The following is a 24,862-nucleotide window of genomic DNA, read 5'->3' on the forward strand; positions in this document are numbered from 1 at the left end:
TGGGTTAACTCAACTCCTCACATTACAAGAACATTTTGAGGTTCCGCTGAAAAACAAATTCATGAGTGCATCATTGGAACATTTTAAAGTTGCGGTGTTGAAAACTTCCATAATGCAACTTAAAAAATATGAAGTGGAGGATTAAAAGAGATGTGAAAAGTAAAGCTATTTAATTGTTTACTAAAAATCACAACTACCACATGAACATGTCTCTTCACTAAAAGACAAAAGATGCACACAAGAGTTGAATAGGGAGAACCGGTTACCGAGATTTAGCAAGATTTCCTTCCCAAACCCTCTCCCCTTTTCAGGGAAAAATAACTGTGAGAAATAAATTATTTATATGAACAGCATAACGTGAAATGTAACTGTTAAATGATACGCAATGTCTAAATTTCAAAGGCGATTCTGCTGTCTCTGTCTGAAGATGGCGCCGAAGAACATGGCTGATGTTTTACATTCTCCCAACCAATTGTGCTATTTTGTAAAACAAATGTGCGTTTCATGTAACTTTTTTTTTTTTACTTATTGTGTACATAATGTTGCTGCTACCATCTCTGATGACTGAAAATAACTTCTGGACATCAGAAAAGCAATTACTCACCGCGGACAGGAAGAAGCTTTTTCCTTTAACGAGTCCGACGAGAAGGATATCCTGCTTTCACTGGAACAGGCCCAGATCCACGCCTTTTGCATGAAGAAAAGACGCCGGAAAAGGGGACGCAGATCGGGGATCCTTCTGAGAAGCCGGAGGCGAGCGAATAAACTCCCAATGCCTTCCATTCTTCTTGCTAACGTGCAATCATTGGAAAATAAAATTGATGACCTACTATTAAGATTATCCTACCAAAGGGGCATTAAAAACTGTAACATCTTATGTTTCACCGAGACGTGGCTGAACGAAGATACGGATAATATAGAGTTATCGTGATTTTCCATGCACCGGCAGAACAGAGACGCTACCACTCGTAAGACGAGGGGTGGGTGTGTGTGTCTTTTTGTCAATAACAGCTGGTGCGCGATGTCTAATATTAAAGAAGTCTTGAGGTATTGCTCGCCTGAGATAGAGTACCTTATGATAAGCTGCAGACCATATTATCTACCAAGAGAGTTCTCATCTGTATTATTCGTAGCCGTCTATTTACCACCACAAAACAAGGCTGGCACTAAGACCGCTCTCAACCAACTCTATAAGGCAATAGGCAAAGAAGAAAATGCTCACCCAGAAGCGACGCTCCTTGTGACCGGGGACTTTAATGCAGGAAAACTTAAATCAGTTTTACCAAATTTTTACCAGCATATCACATGTGCAACCAGAAAAAAAAAATCCTAGACCACCTTTAATCTACACACAGAGATGCAGCAAAGTCCCCAATTTGGCAAATCTGACCAAATCCTCCTGATTCCTGCTTACAAGCAAAAACTAAAGCAGGAAGTACCAGTGACTCGCTCAATACGGAAGTGGTCAGATGATGCGGATGCTACACTACAGAACTGTTTTGCTAGCACAGACTAGAATATGGTCCGGGATTCATCCAATGGAAACCCAGATGCGAGCTGCCCAGTGACGCGAGCCTACCAGACGAGCTAAATGCCTTTTATGCTCGCTTCGAGGCAAGCAACATTGAAGCATGCATGAGAGCACCAGCTGTTCTGGATGACTGTGTGATAACGCTCTCGGTAGCCGATGTGAACAAAACCTTTAAGCAGGTCAACATTCACAAAGCCACAGGGCCAGACGGATTACCAGGACGTGTACTCAAAGCATGCGCGGACCAACTGTCAAGTGTCTTCAATGCCATTTTCAACCTCTCCCTGACCGAGTCTGTAATACCTACATGTTTCAAGCAAACCACCATAGTCCCTGTGCCCAAGTATGCGAAGGTAACCTGCTTAAATGATTACCGCCCCGTGGCACTCACATCGGTAGCCATGAAGTGCTTTGAAAGGCTGGTCATGGCTCACATCAACTGCATCCTCCCGGACACCCTAGACCCACTCCAATTCGTATATCCCCCAAACAGATCCACAGATGACGCAATCTCAATCACACTCCACACAGCCCTTTCTCACCTGGACAAAAGGAACACGTATGTGAGAATGCTGTTCATTGACTACAGCTCAGCATTCAACACCATAGTGCCCACGAAGCTCATCACTAAGCTAAGGACTCTGGGACTAAACATCTCCCTCTGCACTGGATCCTAGACTTCCTGATGGGCCAACACTGGGGCCCCTCAGGGGTGTGTACTTAGTCCCCTCCTGTATTCCCTGTTCACCCACGACTGCGTGGCCAAACACAACAAACACAACACCATCATTACGTTTGCTGACGACACAACAGTGGTAGGCCTGATCACCAACAACAATGACACGGCCTACAGGGAGGAGGTCTGAGAACTGGCAGTGTTGTGCCAGGCCAACAACCTATCCCTCAATGTGAGTAAGACAAAGGAGCTGATCGTGGACTATAGGAAAAGGAGGGCTGAACAGGCCCCCATTAACATCGAGGGGGCTATAGTGGAGCGGGTCAAGAGTTTCAAGTTCCTTGGTGTCCACATCACCAACAAACTACCATGGTCCAAACATACCAAGACAGTCATGAAGCGGGCACGACGAAACCTGTTCACCCTCAGGAGACTGAAAAGATTTGGCATGGGTCCCCAAATCCTCAAAAGTTATTACAGCTGCATCATCGAGAGCATCCTCACAGGTTGCATCACCGCCTAGTATGGCAACTGCTCGGCATCTGACCGTTAGGCGCTACAGAAGGTAGTGCGAACGGCCCAGTACATCACTGGTGCCAAGCTTCCTGCCATCCAGGACCTATATAATAGGCGGTGTCAGAGGAAAGTCCATAACATTGTCAGAGACTCCAGGCACCCAAGTTATAGACTTCTTTCTCTGCTACCGCACAGCAAGCGGTACCGGAGCACCAAGTCTAGTACCAAAAGGCTCCTTAACAGCTTCTACACCCAAGTCATTAGAACGCTGAACAATTCATAAAAATCTATTTTTGTACACTGCTGCTACTCGCTGTTTGTTTGTTAACTATGCATAGTCACTTCACCCCCCCCCCCCCCCCAACTACATGTACAGATTACCTCAACTAGCCTGTACCCCTGCACACTGACTCGGTACCGGTGCCACCTGTATATAGCCTCGTTATTGTTATTCTTATTGTGTTACTTTTTATTATTACTTTTTTATTTTAGCCTACTTGGTAAATATTTTCTTCTTGAACTGCACTGTTGGTTAAGGGCTTGTAAGTAAGCATTTCACGGTAAAGTCTACACTTGTTGTATTCGGCGCATGTTGCAAATAAAGTTTGATTTTGACTTTAGATTTTTTTTTATCTGCATGATCAATCATCAACGCCCATGGTGGGGACAGACAGCACAGTATTGAGCACAGTTCTCAATGCATCTTTATGGTAACTTATTTTCTTGTGAAAGTTAAGACTATAGCCTATTCTAGCCTATGCTACAGTAATATAAGGACTGAATGCACGTCTAATTAACATCTCCATCTGTTTTATTATATTATTGTAAAGATTTTTTTGAATCTGCAGAGTTTTAAAACACCCTATCACTCGGATATCGTTGCTTTTAATCCGTGTGCACTCAAGCACTCTCTCACAGTATTTCTGGCTCTCCATTAATTCCATTAAAATTGCATCCAAAATAGATGGGCCTTATCCTGTTCAATTAATATGCAGTATATATTACTGAACAAAAATATAAATGAATCATGCAACAATTTTAATGATTTTACTGAGTTACAGTTCATATAAGGGAATTAATTACGCCCTAATCTATGGATTTCACATGACTGGGCAGGGGCTCAGCCATGGGTGGGCCTGGGAATTAGTTTTTCCCCACAAAAGGGCTTTATTACAGACAGAAATACTCCTCAGGTTCATCAGATTTCTGGGTGGCTGGTCTCAGATGATCCAGCAGGTGAAGATGCCGGATGTGGAGGTCCTGGGCTGGCGTGGTTCAGTGTATAGATAGATGTCCTAGCCTACCTATTTCAGGTAATAAATTCAATGCAGTATTAGACTTATATTTAGCTAATGAATGATGGGTTACTCATAAGCTTATAATTTATAGCCTCTGTCGCTTGCGCATTACACACCGGCGCTCAACTGGCCTGTCTCCTTAAAAAACGCTCCTTAGCTCTTGGAGTTGGAGTCCCAGGAAAAGCTAGACTAAATGCATTTCTTATACTTCTTATTATTGGAAGAGGGACGCAAGCTCTTGTTTGCAGCAGTCAATAGTAGGCGGGATGTCAGTAGGCAATAGCAGTTATTTATTCAGACCCATAACCATTCAGATGGCGCTAGGCTATAGCAGTTATTTATTCAGACCTATAACCATTCAGATGGCGCTAGGCTATAGCAGTTATTTATTCAGACCCATAACCATTCAGATGGCGCTAGGCTATAGCAGTTATTTATTCAGACCCATAACCATTCAGATGGCGCTAGGCTATAGCAGTTAATTATTCAGACCCCTAACCATTCAGATGGCGCTAGGCTATAGCAGTTATTTATTCAGACCCCTAACCATTCAGATGGCACTAGGCTATAGCAGTTATTTATTCAGACCCCTAACCATTCAGATGGCGCTAGGCTATAGCAGTTATTTATTCAGACCCATAACCATTCAGATGGCGCTAGGCTATAGCAGTTATTTATTCAGACCCATAACCATTCAGATGGTGCTAGGCTATAGCAGTTATTTATTCAGACCCATAACCATTCAGATGGCGCTAGGCTATAGCAGTTATTTATTCAGACCCATAACCATTCAGATGGCGCTAGGCTATAGCAGTTATTTATTCAGACCCATAACCATTCAGATGGCGCTAGGCTATAGCAGTTACTTATTCAGACCCATAACCATTCAGATGGCGCTAGGCTATAGCAGTTATTTATTCAGACCCATAACCATTCAGATGGCGCTAGGCTATAGCAGTTATTTATTCAGACCCATAACCATTCAGATGGCGCTAGGCTATAGCAGTTATTTATTCAGACCCATAACCATTCAGATGGCGCTAGGCTATAGCAGTTATTTATTCAGACCCCTAACCATTCAGATGGCGCTAGGCTATAGCAGTTATTTATTCAGACCCCTAACCATTCAGATGGCACTAGGCTATAGCAGTTATTTATTCAGACCCCTAACCATTCAGATGGCGCTAGGCTATAGCAGTTATTTATTCAGACCCCTAACCATTCAGATGGCGCTAGGCTATAGCAGTTATTTATTCAGACCCATTACCATTCAGATGGCGCTAGGCTATAGCAGTTATTTATTCAGACCCCTAACCATTCAGATGGCGCTAGGCTATAGCAGTTATTTATTCAGACCCATTACCATTCAGATGGCACTAGGCTTTAGTAGTTATTTATTCAGACCCATAACCATTCAGATGGCGCTAGGCTATAGCAGTTATTTATTCAGACCCATAACCATTCAGTCTCCTGAAGAGAAGTGAAAGCCTGCTGTATCTTATTCTTCTATTATTCAGGCATGTCATTACAATGTTGAAAATAACAAAACCTTATTTCATTTAACTGTTGAAAGTCGAGGAAGGAATTAAGCAACAATAGAGAGAGAAAGAGGGGGTAGGCTAACACATCCGTCACACAACATTAGGGGAAATATTATGAAAGGTATTAATGTGCCGGCCTACTAATTATGAACATTTTAAATAGGCACTATTACATTTCAAAATTAAAATCAAATTCAATAGCCTATAATTGTAATGTTGTAGGCTGCATGTCCTGCACCAGCATTGTATGCTGTCTCCCAGCTTCATGGTTTGAACGTGGTGTGTAATTCCAATCCATATAATACAGTATAGGCTAATACAATACAGTACAGTAATACAGTCTACACTCAAAAAGATTAGCCTTAGCTTGTTTCAGTTATTTACCCAAGAATAGATAGCTACATTTATGGACTTTGGTGTTTTTCTGTCGTGCGTAATGTACGGCAGTCTATATATCATAGGCTATGTATTGGATAACGGTACAATCATTTGGTCTTTTTTGGGCTTGGCTCTTTAAATGTCTTTAATGTATGGCTCATCAGGCTTGAATTTCCATGCCAATCAAAGCTCTAACCCAATCCAGACATATTTTTATGCTTTTTCATCTGGGCGTGGACAATACAAGGTGTCGAAAGCGTTCCACAGGGATTCTGGCCCATGTTGACTCCAATGCTTCCGCTGTGTCAAGTTGGCTGGATGTCCTTTGGGTGGTGGACCATTTGGGTGGTGGACCATTCTTGATACACACGGGAAACTGTTGGTGTGAAAAATCCAGGAGCATTGCAGTTCTTGACACAAACCGGTGCACCTGGCACCTACAACCATACCTCGTTCAAAGGCACTTAAATATATTCTTTCGCCCATTCATCTCAATGATCTCAAGGCTTAAAAATATATATTTTTTTAACCTGTCTCCTCCATTTCATCTACACTGAGTGAAGTGGATTTAACAAGTTACATCAATAAGGGATCCAGGCTTTCACCTGGATTCACCTGGTCAGTCTATGTCATGGAATGTTGCTAATGTTTTGTACACTCAGTGTATATGACAGTCTAGCACTTCAAATGACATCAGATCAAAGGCAGGAAAACCAGTTCTACCTCCTGAAGGAAAACCCTCCAGTCTGACTAGGCCTGAATGTAACACAGTAGGCTAGAGACAAACTGAGCACCACCACTAAGACTAGTGCCTAAGTCTATTTGAGGGAAAGTCTGGTTGAGGGACTGTATGAGATTTTGAGGTAAAGCTGAGAACTTTGGGCCCCCCAGGACCAGGGTTGGTCTTAAACTAGAGGTCGACCGATTAATCGGAATGGCCGATTAATTGGGGCCTATTTCAAGTTTTCATAACAATCGGAAATCGGGATTTTTGGGCGCCGATTTTTTAAATATTTTTTTTACACCTTTATTTAATCTTTATTTAACTAGGCAAGTCAGTTAAGAACACATTCTTATTTTCAATGACTGCCTAGGAACGGTGGGTTAACTGCCTCGTTCAGGGGCAGAAAGACAGATTTTCACCTTGTCAGCTCGGGGGATCCAATCTTGCAACCTTACAGTTAACTTGTCCAACGCAATAATGACCTGCCTCTCTCTCCTTGCACTCCACAAGGAGACTGCCTGTTACGCAAATGCAGTAAGCCAAGGTAAGTCGCTAGCTAGCATTAAACTTATCTTATAAAAAACAATCAATCATAATCACTAGTTAACTACACATGGTTGATGATATTACTAGATATCATCTAGCGTGTCCTGTGTTGCATATAATCTGACTGAGCATACAAGCATACAAGTATCTAAGTATCTGACTGAGCGGTGATAGGCAGAAGCGGTCGCGTAAACATGAATTCAAACAGCACTTTCATGCGTTTGCCAGCAGCTCTTCGTTGTGCGTCAAGCATTGCGCAGTTTATGACTTCAAACCTATCAACTCCCGAGATGAGGCTGGTGTGACCGAAGTGAAATGGCTGGCTAGTTAGCGCGTGCTAATAGCATTTCAAACTTCACTCTCTCTGAGCCTTGGGGTGGTTGTTTCCCTTGCTCATCATGGGTAAAGCTGCTTCGATGTGGTGGCTGTTGTCGTTGTGTTGCTGGTTCAAGCCCAGGAAGGAGCGAGGAGAGGGGTGGAAGCTATACTGTTACACTGGCAATACTAAAGTGCCAATAAGAACATCCAACAGTCAAAGGTTAATGAAATACAAATGGTATAGAGGGAAATAGTCCTATAATAACTACAACCTAAAACTTCTTACCTGGGAATGTTGAAGACTCATGTTAAAAGGAACCACCAGCTTTCATATGTTCTCATGTTCTGAGCAAGGAACTGAAACGTTAGCTTTCTTACATAGCACATATTGCACTTTTACGTTCTTCTCCAGCACTTTGTTTTTGCATTATTGAAACCAAATTGAACATGTTTCATTATCTACTTGAGGCTAAATAGATTTTATTGATGTATTATATTAAGTTAAAATAAGTGTTAATTCAGTATTGTTGTAATTGTCATTATTACAAATACAGTTTTTTTTTATCTGCTTTTTTGGTCCTCCAATAATCGGTATCGGTATTGAAAAATCATAATCGGTCGACCTCTATCTTAATCCCAATGACTGAATGTGGAGATCACGGCAAAATTCGAGAAGCTCTCGCCCAGCAGTCAGCAGGTAGGTCAGCAGCTCAAGTATTTAAAGCTAAAAGTCCACAGAGATCAGGCTGCAGCTATACATCTACACCAACACAACTCAAGATGAGCAGATCCAATTACCAGAAACATCCACAATCACTACAGTAAACATCCACTGTGGTAGAAAAGTATGGGTGCATATAGCATAATGCAAATGCACTGGTCTAGAAGAATCCATTGCATGTCAGGTCTATTAAGACCAGAAATGTGTCAAATGTGTCCAATTGATGTGTTCTTTTTTGGAGGCAGTCCCAGTGTTTTTCCTGGTAGTGAAGACACACAAACCCACCCTTCTTTAACACTGTCCGGGTGGTCAGCAAGACCACTGTGTGTTAAGACACGTTTAGAGTCTGTAAAGATATTAGATATTATGATATTAACTAAGCTGTTTCTCTCCGATAAACGCGAGGTGTAGGATCATAGACGTATAGGTATGGAGTAAGAGTCTCCTAGCCAACGGGGACTAACTTGTGGAATAGTGAGAGGGATTTGTCATGGGAATTTGACAATACTGATCAGAATCCCTGGGTAGTGGGCTATAGTGGTACATGAGTTTAGTGGGGTGCTGCTGTGCTGTGTGTGAAAGAGCTCTCATGGAGAGCGAGGCTTAAATTCCAGACATGTCCTTATTAAGAAAGGGCTGTGAGCGTTCACTGTTTCTCCTTCTGCCTCCCTTGTGTCAACCCGACGCCCTCCATCCCCTCCCCCACTCCACCCCTCCGCCCAGCGCTCAGAACGTCTCTGCCCAAATAAGGACGGGAGACCAGAGGATACATGTAAGGGGGAGGGAGGAGGGGAACGAGGGGAGGGGGGCGGATTGTCCAATTTAGGCGTCCACTTCGGGGTCTGGAAAACAGTAGGATTGTTTCTGCTGGAATGCAACATCAGCAGAGACAGAGAGAGACACAACCACACTCACAGCCTCTCCATGACGCTGCCTGATGTTAACGAGCAGAGAGAGAGAGAAGGCATTGTCAACGCTATGCCCATATAGACTTTCACTATATTACTGGGTAATTCAATTTGATGCAGTAGAATAGTGAAGAATAGACACAACAAAGGAAACTGAGAGAGCTGCATTTAACAGTTTGATTGTGTATTTAACTATCAACAAAGGTTGAACAAATCAGATCAAATGCTACAATATACCTATTTCCATTAGCCTACTACGATAATTGGGAATGGCTGGGACCAAGGCAATCAACAATTTCCGTGTTAACATCATTAGACAGTGTTAACATTATGAGACAGTGTTAACGGTATTCGACAGTGTTAACATTATTAGACAGTGACATTATTAGACAGTGTTAACATTATTAGACAGTGATAACGGTATTCGACAGTGTTAACATTATTAGACAGTGTTAACATTATTAGACAGTGTTAACGGTATTCGACAGTGTTAACATTATTAGACAGTGACATTATTAGACAGTGTTAACATTATTAGACAGTGACATTATTAGACAGTGTTAACATGATTAGACAGTGTTAACGTTATTAGACAGTGTTAACATTATTAGACAGTGTTAACGTTATTAGACAGTGACATTATTAGACAGTGTTAACATTATTAGACAGTGGCATTATTAGACAGTGACATTATTAGACAGTGTTAACGTTATTAGACAGTGTTAACATTATTAGACGGTGTTAACATTATTAGGTGTTAACGGTATTCGACAGTGTTAACTTTTTTAGACAGTGTTAATTTATTAGACAGTGTTAACATTATTACACAGTGACATTATTAGACAGTGTTAACATTATTAGACAGTGACATTACTAGACAGTGTTAAGTAGAGGTCGACCGATTAATCGGAATGGCTGATTAATTAGGGCCGATTTCAAGTTTTCATAACAATCGGAAATCGGTATTTTGGGCGTCGATTTTTTTAAATGTATTATTATTTTTATTTGTATACCTTTTTTAACTTGGCAAGTCAGATAAGAACACATTCTTATTTTCAATGACAGCCTAGGAACTATGGGTTAACTGCCTTGTGCAGGGGCAGAACGACAGATTTTCACCTTGTCAGCTCGTGGTATACAATCTTACAACCTTACAGTTAACTAGTCCAATGCAATAACGACCTGCCTCTCTCCCATTGCACTCCACAAGGAGACTGCCTGTTTTGCGAATGCAGTAAGCCAAGGTAAGTTGCTAGCTAGCATTAAACTAATCTTATAAAAACAATCAATCATAATCACTAGTTAACTACACATGGTTGATGATATTACTAGATATTATCTAGTGTGTCCTGCGTTGCATATAATCTGACTGAGCATACAAGCATACAAGTATCTGACTGAGCGGTGGTAGGCAGAAGCAGGCTCGTAAACATTCATTCAAACAGCACTTTCGTGCGTTTTGCCAGCAGCTCTTCGTTGTGCGTCAAGCATTGCGCTGTTTATGACTTCAAGCCTATCAACTCCCAAGATGAGGCTGGTGTAACGAAGTGAAATTGCTAGCTAGTTAGCACTCGCTAATAGCGTTTCAAACGTCACTCGCTCTGAGCCTTCGAGTAGTTGTTCCCCTTGCTCTGCATGGGTAACGCTGCTTCGATGGTGGCTGTTGTCGTTGTGTTGCTGGTTCGAGCCTAGGAAGGAGCAAGGAGAGGGGTGGAAGCTATACTGTTACACTGGCAATACTAAAGTGCCAATAAGAACATCCAACAGTCAAAGGTTAATGAAATACAAATGGTATAGAGGGAAATAGTCCTATAATTCCTATAATAACTATAACCTAAAACTTCTTACCTGGGAATATTGAAGACTCATGTTAAAAGGAACCACCAGCTTTCATATGTTCTCATGTTCTGAGCAAGGAACTGAAATGTTAGCCTTCTTACATAGCACATATTGCACTTTTACTTTCTTCTCCAACACTTTGTTTTTGCATTATTTAAACCAAATTGAACATGTTTCATTATTTACTTGAGGCTAAATTGATTTTATTGATGTATTATATTAAGTTAAAATAAGTGTTAATTCAGTGTTGTTGTAATTGTCATTATTACAAATAAATAAAATATTTATCGGCTTTTTTGGTCCTCCAAAAATCCAATAATCATAATCAGTCGACCTCTAGTGTTAAGGTTATTTGACAGTGTTAACGTTATTAAGACAGTGTTAACATTATTAGACAGTGTTAACGTTATTAGACAGTGACATTATTAGACATTAACATTATTAGACAGTGTTAACGTTATTAGACAGTGTTAACATTATTAGACAGTGTTAATGTTATTAGACAGTGACATTATTATACATTGTTAACATTATTAGACAGTGACATTATTATACAGTGTTAACATTATTAGACAGTGTTACCGTTATTAAGACAGTGTTAACGTTATTAGACAGTGACATTATTAGACATTAACATTATTAGACAGTGTTAACGTTATTAGACAGTGTTAACATTATTAGACAGTGTTAATGTTATTAGACAGTGACATTATTATACATTGTTAACATTATTAGACAGTGACATTATTATACAGTGTTAACATTATTAGACAGTGTTACCGTTATTAAGACAGTGTTAACGTTATTAGACAGTGTTAACATTTTATACAGTGTTAACATTATTAGACAGTGACATTATTAGGTGTTAACATTATTAGACAGTGACATTATTAGGTGTTAACATTATTAGACAGTGTTAATGTTATTAGACAGGGTTAACATTATTAGACAGTGTTAATGTTATTAGACAGGGTTAACATTATTAGACAGTGACATTATTAGACAGTGTTAACATTATTAGACAGTGTTAACATTATTAGACAGTGACATTATTAGATAGTGTTACCGTTATTAAAACACCCAACCATTCATAGGGATTATAAGGAGTTTAGTAAAATAGGGTTGCATTAGGCGGAAGGAGACTACAATATGACTTTGTCCTGGAATGTCCAATATAGCAACAGTATTGGGAGAACACTGTAAATCAGTGCCTTGGCACTCCATGACCATGTGGGCCTTTGAAAATGTAAAACTCTCAAACCCCTTTAGAAGACACAGGCTGTATATCAAATCGGCTGTTCCTCACACAGATGAAAGGCCCTTTGACTCCTTATGGGTGACACACAACACTCCTGTGATGGGAGGCACACTGATCCGGACAGAAATATGAGCACACACTTACAAACATCACACACAAACTCTTCTAGAATACTTTCCATGAATGGAGTCTTTCGCCTGTTGCCAGATGGGATATTAGGCGTCTTGATTGAATGACATGGTACGCTCAGATTGATCACAAAGTCAGATGAGACACACACAAGCATGCACGCACACACTTCCCCTCCTACACTCTCTGGGAGTGTGTCCAGCCACAGACCTGACTGAGACCATCATGCTACAGAATTCCAATGTGCAGCAGGAATGTAAATACCAGTGGAAAGCTATGCACCTCGCACATTCATTCAAACTCCACCATTCACAGCCCAGAAATCCTGTTTTCCCAGGCCTCATAGAGCTATCACGTTGCACTTTGTTTTCAGCAATCTGGTATATCTTTGCACAGGCCTCTTCTACAAAGCTTCAGCAATCTGGTATATATTTGCACAGGCCGCTTCTACAAAGCTTCAGCAATCTGGTATATCTTTGCACAGGCCTCTTCTACAAAGCCTCAGCAATCTGGTATATCTTTGCACAGGCCTCTTCTACAAAGGCTCAGCAATCTGGTAAATCTTTGCACAGGCCTCTTCTACAAAGCCTCTGCAAGTTTGGTATCCTTTTCTTCCTAAACTGCATACTTCCCCTCATACATCCCATGTAATGCTTGATATGTTATTGATATGTCTTTCTTATATGGAAAGTTGTAGGTATAAACACAGGAAGTGATTCCATGAGAGTCCTGAGAGTATGCGTGTTATAACATGTGTATTACTGTCCACAGTCAACGTGGGAAAACCCCCACAGTCAGCCACAGACAGTAAAACAAATAGAGGTAGTGTGTGTTTTGGCTGTGGGTGGAGGATTGTAAATGGATAACCAGTGATTTATTCACTCACACAGTGCATGTAGATGAGATCATGCTGATACATTCAAAATTTGATCCGTTTCTTGTTGGGGTTTTTTTGTTGGGAGAAAGGGGGATGAAAAGGAACAGACAACCCCGACTCTAAAGAGACAGTAGGTGGCTGTAACATTATGACATGGGGACTGTCCTTGCTCCATTCCAAAAGTGGTGGAAAAGTCACGTTTCATTCATACGATGCACTTTGAAACAAACATGATTTATTTCAGAAATAAATCGTAGTTTTACAGAGACAAAACATACCCTGATAGGGAGAAGTCTGCCTTTTGAGCTGGGACAATAGTGTAACTGACGAGGAAACCAGCGTCAGACAGACACCATCCTCACAAGGTAGATTAGGACTGGATAGCCAACCAAAGCTGTCAATCAAATGAAGTCATCTTACCACGAAGTCACTTCAAGTTAATGTGTAAAATGCTCTCGACAAACACACAACGCTCAACTGTGACACTACAAATTGAAATTTGTGAAGTTCCCTGTAAGTTACTAGGACGTCACTGAGGACCATATCAGGATGTATTCAGGACTTTAATTTTACTAGTCCTTAAGACATTGTGTGATGGTGGACCTTTTTATAGTTCCTGGTTTGTCCTGTGGAAGTTCTTGGGATGTTGTGTCATGGTCCCCTGAAGGTCTCTTGAACATTCTTGGGACGTTGTGTCATGGTTCCCTGGAGGTTTTTGTCACGTGATGGTGCCAAGTGTCCCAAACCATTATATGTAAAGTAATGAAATGGTGTGGGTTTTTTAAGTAAGTGGTACACTGTTCAGCTAAAATAGTGTAAAAATCTTGAATCAATTACAATATTTGAAATTATCACTTAGTACTAACTTCTCAATATGACCCCACCTGGGAATGTGCCCTACACATTCATTGCCCACAATACCTCTCTGCATTTAGCGAAAGAGTGCAATCTGCTAGGTTTGTGCGGTATACCGCAAATACCGTATACCGGAGTGTTTGGAAGAAGCCATTTTAGATATCAGTTAATCTGACTATTCACTCATTGATTTCATTTATTCATTTGAGCAATTTGAGTTTGGGTTGTCAGTGTAGTTGTAAATGTTGGTGGGGTATATTATTATGTTTTAAATGTTACTCCTGAATCACAATGATAAGTCTTTCTTCAGTGTATTTTTAACAAAGGTGAGATTTACTTTGAAGTGCAAAGTGTAGGAATAGTCGTACAGCAGGGTTTTACGTCAGCTGGCTTTGAGGTTCACCAATATGGGCCTAGAGGGAGTTTGTAAGAGTAAAACATGTTTTATTTCTTATTTTTTCCACCTTTATTTAACCAGGTAGGCTAGTTGAGAACAAGTTCTCATTTACAACTGCGACCTGTCCAAGATAAAGCAAAACAGTGCGACACAAACAACAACACAGAGTTACAAATGGAATAAACAAACGTACAGTCAATAACACAATAGAAAAATTATGTGCAGAAGATGTGCATAAGATGAATGTGCAAGTAGAGATACTGGGGTGCAAAATATATATATTTTTTAAATAAAACAACATGGGGATGAGGTAGTTGAATGGGCTATTTACAGATGGGCTATGTACAAGTGCAGTGATCTGTGAGCTGTAAGCTGATTTGACAGCTGATGCTTAAAGTTAGTGAGGGAGATATTAGTAGAAAACATGAAGGAAAGGCAGCCAAAGTAGGAATAGGCTTTGGGGGTGACTAGTGAAATATACCTGCTGGAGCGCGTGCTACAGGTGGGTGCTGCTATGGTGACCAGTGAGCTGAGATAAGGTGGGGCTTTACCTAGCAAAGACATATAGATGACCAGGAGCCAGTGGGTTTGGCGACGAATATGAAGCGAGGGCCAGCCAACTAGAGCATACAGGTCGCAGTATATGGGGCTTTGCTGACCAAACGGATGGCACTGTGATAGATTGCATCCAATTTGCTGAGCAGGGTGTTGGAGGCTATTCTATAAATGACATAGTTTTACTTGCATTTAAGAGCAGTTGGAGGCCATGGAAGGAGAGTTGTATGGCTTTGAAGCCCATCTGGAGGTTAGTTAACACAGTGTCCAAAGAAGGGCCAGAAGTATACAGAATGGTGTCGTCTGCGCAGAGGTGGATCAGAGAATCACCAGCAGCAAGAGCAACATACAGAGAAAAGAGTCGGCCCGAGAACTGAACCCTGTGGCACCCCCATAGAGACTGCCAGAGGTCCGGACAACAGGCCCTCCGATTTGACACACTGAACTCAGTCTGAGAAGTAGTTGGTGAACCAGGCGAGTCAGTTATTTGAGAAACCAAAGCTGTTGAGTCTGTCGATAAGAATGTGGTGATTGACAGAGTCAAAAGCCTTGGCCAGGTCGATGAATACAGCTGCACAGTATTGTCTTTTATTGATGGCGGTTATGATATCGTTTTGGACCTTGAGCGTCGCTGAAGTGCACCCATGACCAGCTAGGACACCAGATTGCATAGCGAAGAAGGTACGGTGGGATTTGAAATGGTCGGTGATCTGTTTGTTAACTTGGCTTTCGAAGACCTTAGAAAGGTAGGGTAGGATAGATATAGGTCTGTAACAGTTTGGGTCTAGAGTGTCTCCCCCTTTGAAGAGGGGGATGATCGCGGCAGCATTCCAATCTTTGGGTATTTCAGACGATACGAAAAAGAGTTTGAACAGGCTAGTAATAGGGTTTGCAACAATTGTGGTGGATTTTAGAAAGAGAGGGTCCAGATTGTCTAGCCCAGCTGATTTGTAGGGGTCCAGATTTTGAACTCTTTCAGAACGTCAGCTATCTGGATTTGGGTGAAGGGGAAATGGGGGAGGTTTTGGCAAGTTACTGTGGGGGGTGCAGAGCTGTTGACCGGGGTAGGGTTAGTGAGGTGGAAAGCATTGCCAGCCGTAGAAAAATGCTTATTGAAATTCTCAATTATCGTGGATTTATCGGTGGTGACAGTGTTTCCTAGCCTCAGTGCAGCTGGGAGGACGTGCTCTTATTCTCCATGGACTTTACAGTGTCCCAGAACTTTTTGGAATTTGTGCTACAGTATGCAAATTTCTGTTTGAAAAAGCCTTTGCTTTCCTAACTGCCTGTGTATATTGGTCCCTAACTTCCCTGAAAAGTTGCATATCACAGGGGCTATTCGATGCTAATGCAGTACACCACAGGATGTTTTTGTGCTGGTCAAGGGCAGTCAGGCCTGGAGTGAACCAAGGGCTATATCTGTTCCTGGTTCTACATTTTTAAATGGTTATTTAAGATGGTGAGGAAAGCACCTTTAAAGAATAACCAGGCATCCTCTACTGACGGAATGAGGTCATTAGGTTGATTAGAAAGGTCATTAGGTTGATTAGAAAGGCCTGCTCGCTGAAGTGTTTTAGGGAGCGTTTGACAGTGATGAGGGGTGGTCATTTGACCACAGACCCATTACAGACGCAGACAATGAGGTAGTGATCACTGAGATCCTGGTTGAAGACAGCAGAGGTGTATTCAGAGGGCAGGTTGGTCAGGATGATATCTATGAGGGTGCTCATATTTACAGATTTGGGGTTGTTCCTGGTAGGTTCATTGATAATTTGTGTGAGACTGAGGGCATCTAGCTTAGATTGTAGGACGGCCGGGGTGTTAAGCATGTCCCAGTTTAAGTCACCTAACAGTACGAGCTCTGAAGATAGATGGGAGGCATTCAATTCACATATGGTGTACAGGGCACATCTGGGGGCAGAGGTGGTCTATAACAAGCGGCAACGGTGAGAGACTTGTTTCTGGAAAGGTGGATTTTTAGAAGTTGAAGCTCGAATAGTTTGGGCACAGACCTGGATAGTATGACAGAACTCTGCAGGCTCTCTCTGCAGTAGATTGCAACTCCGCCCCCTTTGGCAGTTCTATCTTGTCGGAAAATGTTATAGTTAGGGATGGACATTTCTGGATTTTTGGTGGCCTTCCTAAGCCAGGATTCAGACACGGCTAGGAAATCTGGGTTGGCAGAGTGTGCTAAAGCAGTGACTAAAACAAACTTACGGGGAGGCTTCTAATATTAACATGCATTAAACCAAGGCTTTACGGTTACAGTGCGTTCGGAACAGAGAGTAAAAGGAACAGGTTTCTGGGCGTAGAAGAATAGATTCAAGGCATAATGTACAGTACAGACAAGGGTATGGTAGGATGTGAATACAGTGTAGGTAAACCGAGGCATTGAGTGACGATGAGAGAGGTTTTGTCTCTAGAGACACCATTTAAACCAGGTGACGTCACCGCATGTGTGGGAGGTGAAACAAAAGGGCATATTCAGCAGGGCTGGAGTCTTTACAGTGAAGTAAGACAATAATCACTAACCATAACAGCAATGACATATTGACATTTATTTTTTATTTGTATTATTTTTTTACCTTTATTTTACTAGGCAAGTCAGTTAAGAACAAATTCTTATTTTCAATGACGGCCTAGGGGGTTAACTGCCTGTTCAAGGGCAGAACGACAGATTTTGTACCTTGTCAGCTCGGGGATTTGAACTTGCAACCTTTCGGTTACTAGTCCAATGCTCTAACCACTAGGCTACCCTGCCGCCCCAAGGGAGAGGGATGCATAGCCGAGTGATTATAGGGACCAGTGGGAAGCTAGGCAAGCTGGAAACACGGCGATTCAGACAGCTAGCGGACCGGGACTAGCAGGCTAGCAGAAGGGCCTTAGGGGGACGTCGTGACGGAAGAAGTCTGTTGTAGTCCCCTCGAACGGTTACATCGGCAGATCAGTCGTGTTGGATTGGCAGGGCTCCGTGTAGGCAGCAAAAGGGTCCAGGCCAATTGGCAAAATAGGTATTGTAACCCAAGAAATTGGATGAATGTCCTCTTCAGCTAACAGTCCAATATGTTCTAGTCAGCTTGCGAGCCCCGCAGCTTGCGAGCCCCGGACATTGCGACAGAGGAGCCTGTTGAAACCCCGGATAATGTCGGTAGCCCAGTCGTGGTGGAATCGGCGGGGCTTCGTGTCAGCAGTAAAACGGGTTCAAGCCAATTGGCAAAAAAATGTATTGTAGCCTAAGGATTGGCTGATGGACCTCTTCAGCTAGCCAGGAGATGGGCCTAGCACGAGGCTAGTTCCTTTCTTTGGGACAGAGACTTTAGCCAGGGGGCAGCCACTTGGATAGCAGCTAGCTAGCTGAGCTGATCCAGGTGAAAAGGTTCAGAGCTTGCGGTAGGCAACCGGAGATGTGGAGAAAAAGCAGTCCGGTATGCTCTGGGTTGAATTGCGCTGTGCAGACTGGCAGGAGTTGACCAGCCTAAGGTTAGCTAATGACTGCTAGCAATGGCTAACTGACTATTAGCTGGTAGCTAGTTAGCTGACTAGCTTTTGTTGGGGGTTCCGGTTCTAAAGTATAGAAAATAGCAGATCCATACCACATTGTGTGAGGCAGGTTGCAGGAGAGTATGTTGAAACGGAGGTTAAAATGATATACGAAGGGGGGAAAAAACATATATACACGGGACACGACAAGACGAAGACGTCTGAACTGCTACGCCATCTTGGATGACAAGCTCTGCATGGTGTGATGTGTAATGAAACTAGGGTGCGCATGCACTGGGTAAAACATGTATTTTATGGAGGGGGGGGGGGTTTCTTTGTGACCATCTGGTGTTGTCTCTGGGACAAAACGGGAACTGGACAAAAACCTCAAATGGACCATGACACTTCCTGATGGCTTTAGGTGACCATTTCGTGATGTCCCGGGGACGTCCTAATGACACATTATTGTTTGCAGGGAAAAAGGGTGGCAGGTAGTCTAGTGGTTTAGAGTGTTGGGCCAGTAACTGTATGGTTGCTGGTTTGAATCTGGAGCTGGCAAAGTGGACTATCTGTGGCTGTGCCCTTGAGCAAGGCACTTAACCCTAGTTGCTCTGGATAAGAGTGTCTACTAAACAACTTAAAAATGGTACATGTTGGTGGACTGCATGGTCTTCCCTCCCATTTATTCATAATGCTTTTAGTCAGATTGTTCCTGTGTGTCAGAATGCAGGCATTGTTAGGACTGCTGTTGCAGCTGGGACACTTGCTGGTGAGGGAGAGATGACCCCTGAGGTCAGACCCAAAGCGCTGCACACACCCATCTTTCACCAATACTAGACAGACAGACAGACCATCCAGATTTTTCTCTCTTTCTGCACACAATCCCAGAAAATAAATCCCATTCTCATGGCTGAAGGGCATATTCTCAAACACAATTACACACAGATGCTCATTCTCTCTCTTTCTCGGAGACACCCACACACTCCGGGCCTCACAAACACACACTTGACGAAGAGAACAACAGGACTTGGCGATTGAAGGAGCAGCTGCTCTCTTAGGTCAGATTACAGTTACAGTAAACATTTTTGACTCTCTTGACAGGGCTGGAGACACTGCCTTACCCTTGACCAGCCCACACACACAGACACACACAGACACAGATACACACTCTTGCTCTTCCTCTCTCTAATCACAGGCAGCTTATTTTACCACTGGGTTACAGTACACACACAGGTTTAAATCCATTTAAAAATGTTCCATTTCAACAGTTGAAAAGGAAAGTGAGCTGCCTATTGAGTAGCCTAGTCGAGTCTTGCCTCTGAGAGGAAAGAGACGGAGAGAGGGCCAAGACACTGCCAACCCTCACTCCCTAACTCCCTCCCCTCCTAGACTCCCAAGAGTATGAGAGCCCCATCTCAGAGCACTAGAGGAGCTCTCCCTCCCCCTACTCTTCCCTCCCCTGTCTGTGTTTGGCCCTAATAAATTCTCTCCAGCTCCTCCAATAACTTCCTCCTACTTCCTCTTTGGCACAGCTCTCAGGAAACAATCAGGGCTGAGGGTGAGAGGAGGGCTGGACGACCAACAGCTCACACAGCAAGAGGCAGAGGGAGGGAAGGGAGATAGAGAGAGGAAAAAGAGAAGGAGAGACAGAGAGAGAGAGAAGGGAAAAGAGAGAGTGAGGCAGAAAGAGAGAGAGGGTAGAGGGGCTTATATTTATAGTCAGTAAGGCAGTTCACAGCTTGATACCATTTCAGAATTCCCCCAAAAAGGCATGTTTGACATGGAAAAGTCTGAAATCAAACAACATATTTCCAAGTCTGACAGAAGGAGATATAACATTTCAATCTTTCACAATCTGCCTTGACACATGAAAAAAGTATTCCTTGAAGTACAAAACATCAAGCCAGGGCCTGAATGGGGCAGTAATTGACGAATAGCAGCAGGTAGCCTAGCGGTTAAGAGCATTGAGAACGAAAAGTCACTGGTTTGAATCCCCAGGCCGGCAAGGTATAAAAACTGCCGTTCTGCCCATGGGCAAGACAGTTAACCCCCAACAACAACTGCTCCCTGATGACGTGGACCTCAATTAAGGCACCTCTCTGATTCAGAGGTTGGTTGAAGGTATTCAGATGTGTAACTGACTAGGTATACCCCTTTCCTAGTACAACACAGACTAGGGTCTACCTCAGTGTCTTTTATTTGATTTTAGTCATTTAGCAAACACACATATCCAGAACAACTTAAATGTGCAATTTGCTCAAGGGCACATCTACAGATTTTTCACCTAGTCGGCACGGGGATTCAAACCAGCGACCTTTCGGTTACTGCCCTCTCTTAACCGCTTGGCTACCTACGGGCCCCATGGAGTAAAGCCTTAATCTGGCCCACAAACAGAGGAAAGACTGACAAAGCAGAGAGCGCCAGACTGCTTCTTTTACAGCCTGATTCAGCAGTTTAATCTGACATTTTCCAGGGAGCGTTGCAGAGCAGTCATCCTCTCCTCCTAGCCTGAGTTGGTCATTCTGTGGTGAGACCAGCGGTTTGGTGCCCTAATCTGTGAAACTTTTACAACATGCGTAATTTATGCACAAGTATACACGCTAATAAGGCCACTCATCTACCCATATCAATTATGGAATCTGGCTACATAGTTATTTGCATCGCAAGAACAATAAGGAGGTTGAGAAGAGAGAGGGGTTTTTAATAAATAAAGGAACAAACTTTCAAACCCAAACCCAGAGGTGATCATCATTTTAAAATGACTTCACAGCCTTTGTGTAGCCTAGAACTCTTTTAACAGACAAATCATGTTGATCCTTTAAACAACACTTCTAGACAAGTATGATGCTTAGTATGGCTTAAATTGTTCAGTAAGTGTGTGGTTTGGTTTTAAAGGGGTCGTCCTCCAAATCCACACTCTGAAGGTAGGGACTAAGAGCAAGGCTTCGTATGAGTGAGTGCCCCTTAAAGTCAATGGAGAACCACTCCAACACAATGGCCACACACATCAGGCATAGGACTAGATCCCATATAGCCATGCCCAGATTGTTGCCTCCGTCATTTATAATGAACACCAGCTAGAAACCCAAACTAACAAACAGATGCATACTCTCCTGTTCACTGCTATATGAAGCATGGGTCATTGGGCCCACAGAGTTCTGTTGTCATTTTCTGGATACGTACATTAGAGATTTGGAGCTGGTCGCAACAAGAGCAACCGAAATGTTTAGCCATTTGGGACAAACGGACACAAAGGCTTTCCTGTTCTAGGTCACTCCCAAGCGCCTCCATTGAGTAGTTGGGGAGGCCAGAAGTCTTATCTGTTAGATAGGACCTTGCTGAATTTGGAGAATATGTAAACAAGCCCATGCACTCAATGCATTAACTTTATTCAAATGTTGATTAATGGTATTGTAATTAGGCTACTAAGACACAGTAATTGCTGAGGGGTACATTGAATTGGACTCTGGAAAAAAGGATAGCATCAAATACAGTATGTTTATAACCAAATCATAGAAGATTGAACTGGGCTGTAGCCCGTTCCTGCAGGCAAATGACCTCGTGGCCTCATGGGTGGAATGTTATTAATATTTTTCAGAATTTCATAATAAAAAAAATGAAACCCAACGAAAATCCTGTGTTTCTATGTCAAACAGTTTTGTTATGCGCTATTTATACAAAAGTATGTGGACACCCCTTCAAATGTATGGATTCGTCTATTTTAGCCATAACTGTTGCTGACAGGTGTACAAAATGACGTTAAATCAACTAATTTTAAGGGGTGTCCACAAACCTTTGCATATATAGTAGAGGTCGACAAATTAATCGGAATGGCTGATTAATTAGGGCCGATTTCAAGTTTTCATAACAATCGGAAATCGGTATTTTGGGCGCCGATTAATTTTATTTTATTTAAAAAATATATATAATTATACCTTTATTTAACTAGGCAAGTCGGTTAAGAACACATTCTTAATTTCAATGACGGCCTAGGAACGACAGATTTTCACCTTGTCAAATCGGGGGATCCAATCTTACAACCTTACAGTTAACTAGTCCAACGCAATAACGACCTGCCTCTCTCTCGTTGGAACTCCACAAGAGACTGCCAGGAGACTGCCTGTTACGCGAATGCAGTAAGCCAAGGGGAGTTGCTAGCTAGCATTAAACTTATCTTATAAAAAACAATCAATCATAATCACTAGTTAACTACACATGGTTGATGACATTACTAGATATTATCTAGTGTGTCCTGCATTGTGTAACGGATGAGAAATAGTTAGCGGTGGTGCGCGCTAAATAGCGTTTCAATCGGTGACATCACTTGCTCTGAGACCTTGAAGTAGTAGTTCCCCTTGCTCTGCAAGGGCCGCGGCTTTTGTGGAGCGATGGGTAACGATGCTTCGTGGGTGACTGTTGTTGATGTGTGCAGATGGTCCCTGGTTCGAGCCCGGGTATGGGCGAGGGGACGGTTTAAAGTTATACTGTTACATTGATGCTGTTGACCCGGATCACTGGTTGCTGCGGAAAAGGAGGAGGTCAAAAGGGGGGTGAGTGTAACGGATGCGAAACTGCTAGCTAGTTAGCGATGGTGCGCGCTAAATAGCGTTTCAATCGGTGACATCACCTGCTCTGAGACCTTGAAGTAGTAGTTCCCCTTGCTCTGCAAGGGCCGTGGCTTTTGTGGAGCGATGGGTAACGATGCTTCGTGGGTGACTGTTGTTGATGTGTGCAGACTGTCCCTGGTTCGCACCCCGGTATGGGCGAGGGGATGGTCTAAAGTTATACTGTTACAGTTGCATATAATCTGACTGAGCCTACAAGTATCTAAGTATCTGACTGAGCGGTGGTAGGCAGAAGCAGGCTCGTAAACATTCATTCAAAGAGCACTTTCGTGCATTTTGCCAGCAGCTCTTCGTTGTGCGTCAAGCATTGCGCTGTTTATGACTTCAAGCCTATCAACTCCCGAGATGAGGCTGGTGTAACCGAAGTGAAATGGCTAGCTAGTTAGCGCGCGCTAATAGCGTTTCAAACGTCACTCGCTCTGAGCCTTCTAGTAGTTGTTCCCCTTGCTCTGCATGGGTAACGCTGCTTCGAGGGTGGCTGTTGTCGTTGTGTTGCTGGTTCGAGCCCAGGGAGGAGCGAGGGGAGGGACGGAAGCTATACTGTTACACTGGCAATACTAAAGTGCCTATCTAACATCTAATAGTCAAAGGTTAATGAAATACAAATGGTATAGAGGGAAATAGTCCTATAATTCCTATAATAACTACAACCTAAAACTTCTTACCTGGGAATATTGAAGACTCATGTTAAAAGGAACCACAAGCTTTCATATGTTCTCATGTTCTGAGCAAGGAACTGAAACGTTAGCTTTCTTACATAGCACATATTGCACTTTTACTTTCTTCTCCAACACTTTGTTTTTGCATTATTTGAACCAAATTTAACATGTTTCATTATTTACTTGAGGCTAAATTGATTTTATTGATGTATTATATTAAGTTGAAATAAGTGTTAATTCAGTATTGTTGTAATTGTCATTATTACAAATAAAAATATAAAAAAATTGTCTGAATAATCGGTATCGGCTTTTTTGGGCCTCCAATAATCGGTATCGGCTTTTTTGGGCCTCCAATAATCGGTATCGGCTTTTTTGGGCCTCCAATAATCGGTATCGACTTTTTTGGGCCTCCAATAATCGGTATCGGCTTTTTTGGGCCTCCAATAATCGGTATCGGCTTTTTTGGGCCTCCAATAATCGGTATCGGCTTTTTTGGGCCTCCAATAATTGGTATCGGTATTGAAAAATCATAATCGGTCGACCTCTAATATATAGTATACAGTTGAAGTCAGAAGTTTACATACACCTTAGCCAAATACATTTAAACACAGTTTTTCACAATTCCTTTTTTTTTACCTTTATTTTACTAGGCAAGTCAGTTAAGAACAAATTCTTATTTTCAATGACGGCCTAGGAACAGTGGGTTAACTGCCTGTTCAAGGGCAGAACGACAGACATTTAATCCAAGTAAAAATGCCCTATCTTAGGTCAGTTAGGTCCACCACTTTATTTTAAGAATGTGAAATGTCAGAATAATAGTAGAGAGAATGATTTATTTCAGCTTTTATTTCTTTTATCACATTCCCAGTGGGTCACTCAATTAGTATTTGGTAACATAGCCTTTAAATTGTTAAACTTGGGTCAAACGTTTCGGGTAGCCTTCCACAAGCTTCCCACAATAAGTTGGGTGAATTTTGAATCTCGTTTTACTGTGGATATAGATACTTTTGTACCGGTTTCTTCCAGCGTCT

General features: G+C 42.3%; 1 protein-coding gene across 6 annotated transcripts in view; it reads right to left on the bottom strand.

Moving 5' to 3' along the window:
- Positions 1-24,862, bottom strand: part of LOC109899179 (transcriptional enhancer factor TEF-5) — a 79,368-nt gene that overhangs the window by 44,916 nt on the left and 9,590 nt on the right. The window lies entirely within an intron of this gene.

This window comes from Oncorhynchus kisutch, linkage group LG1 (assembly GCF_002021735.2).
Source record: "Oncorhynchus kisutch isolate 150728-3 linkage group LG1, Okis_V2, whole genome shotgun sequence".
Lineage (NCBI taxonomy): Eukaryota > Metazoa > Chordata > Actinopteri > Salmoniformes > Salmonidae > Oncorhynchus > Oncorhynchus kisutch.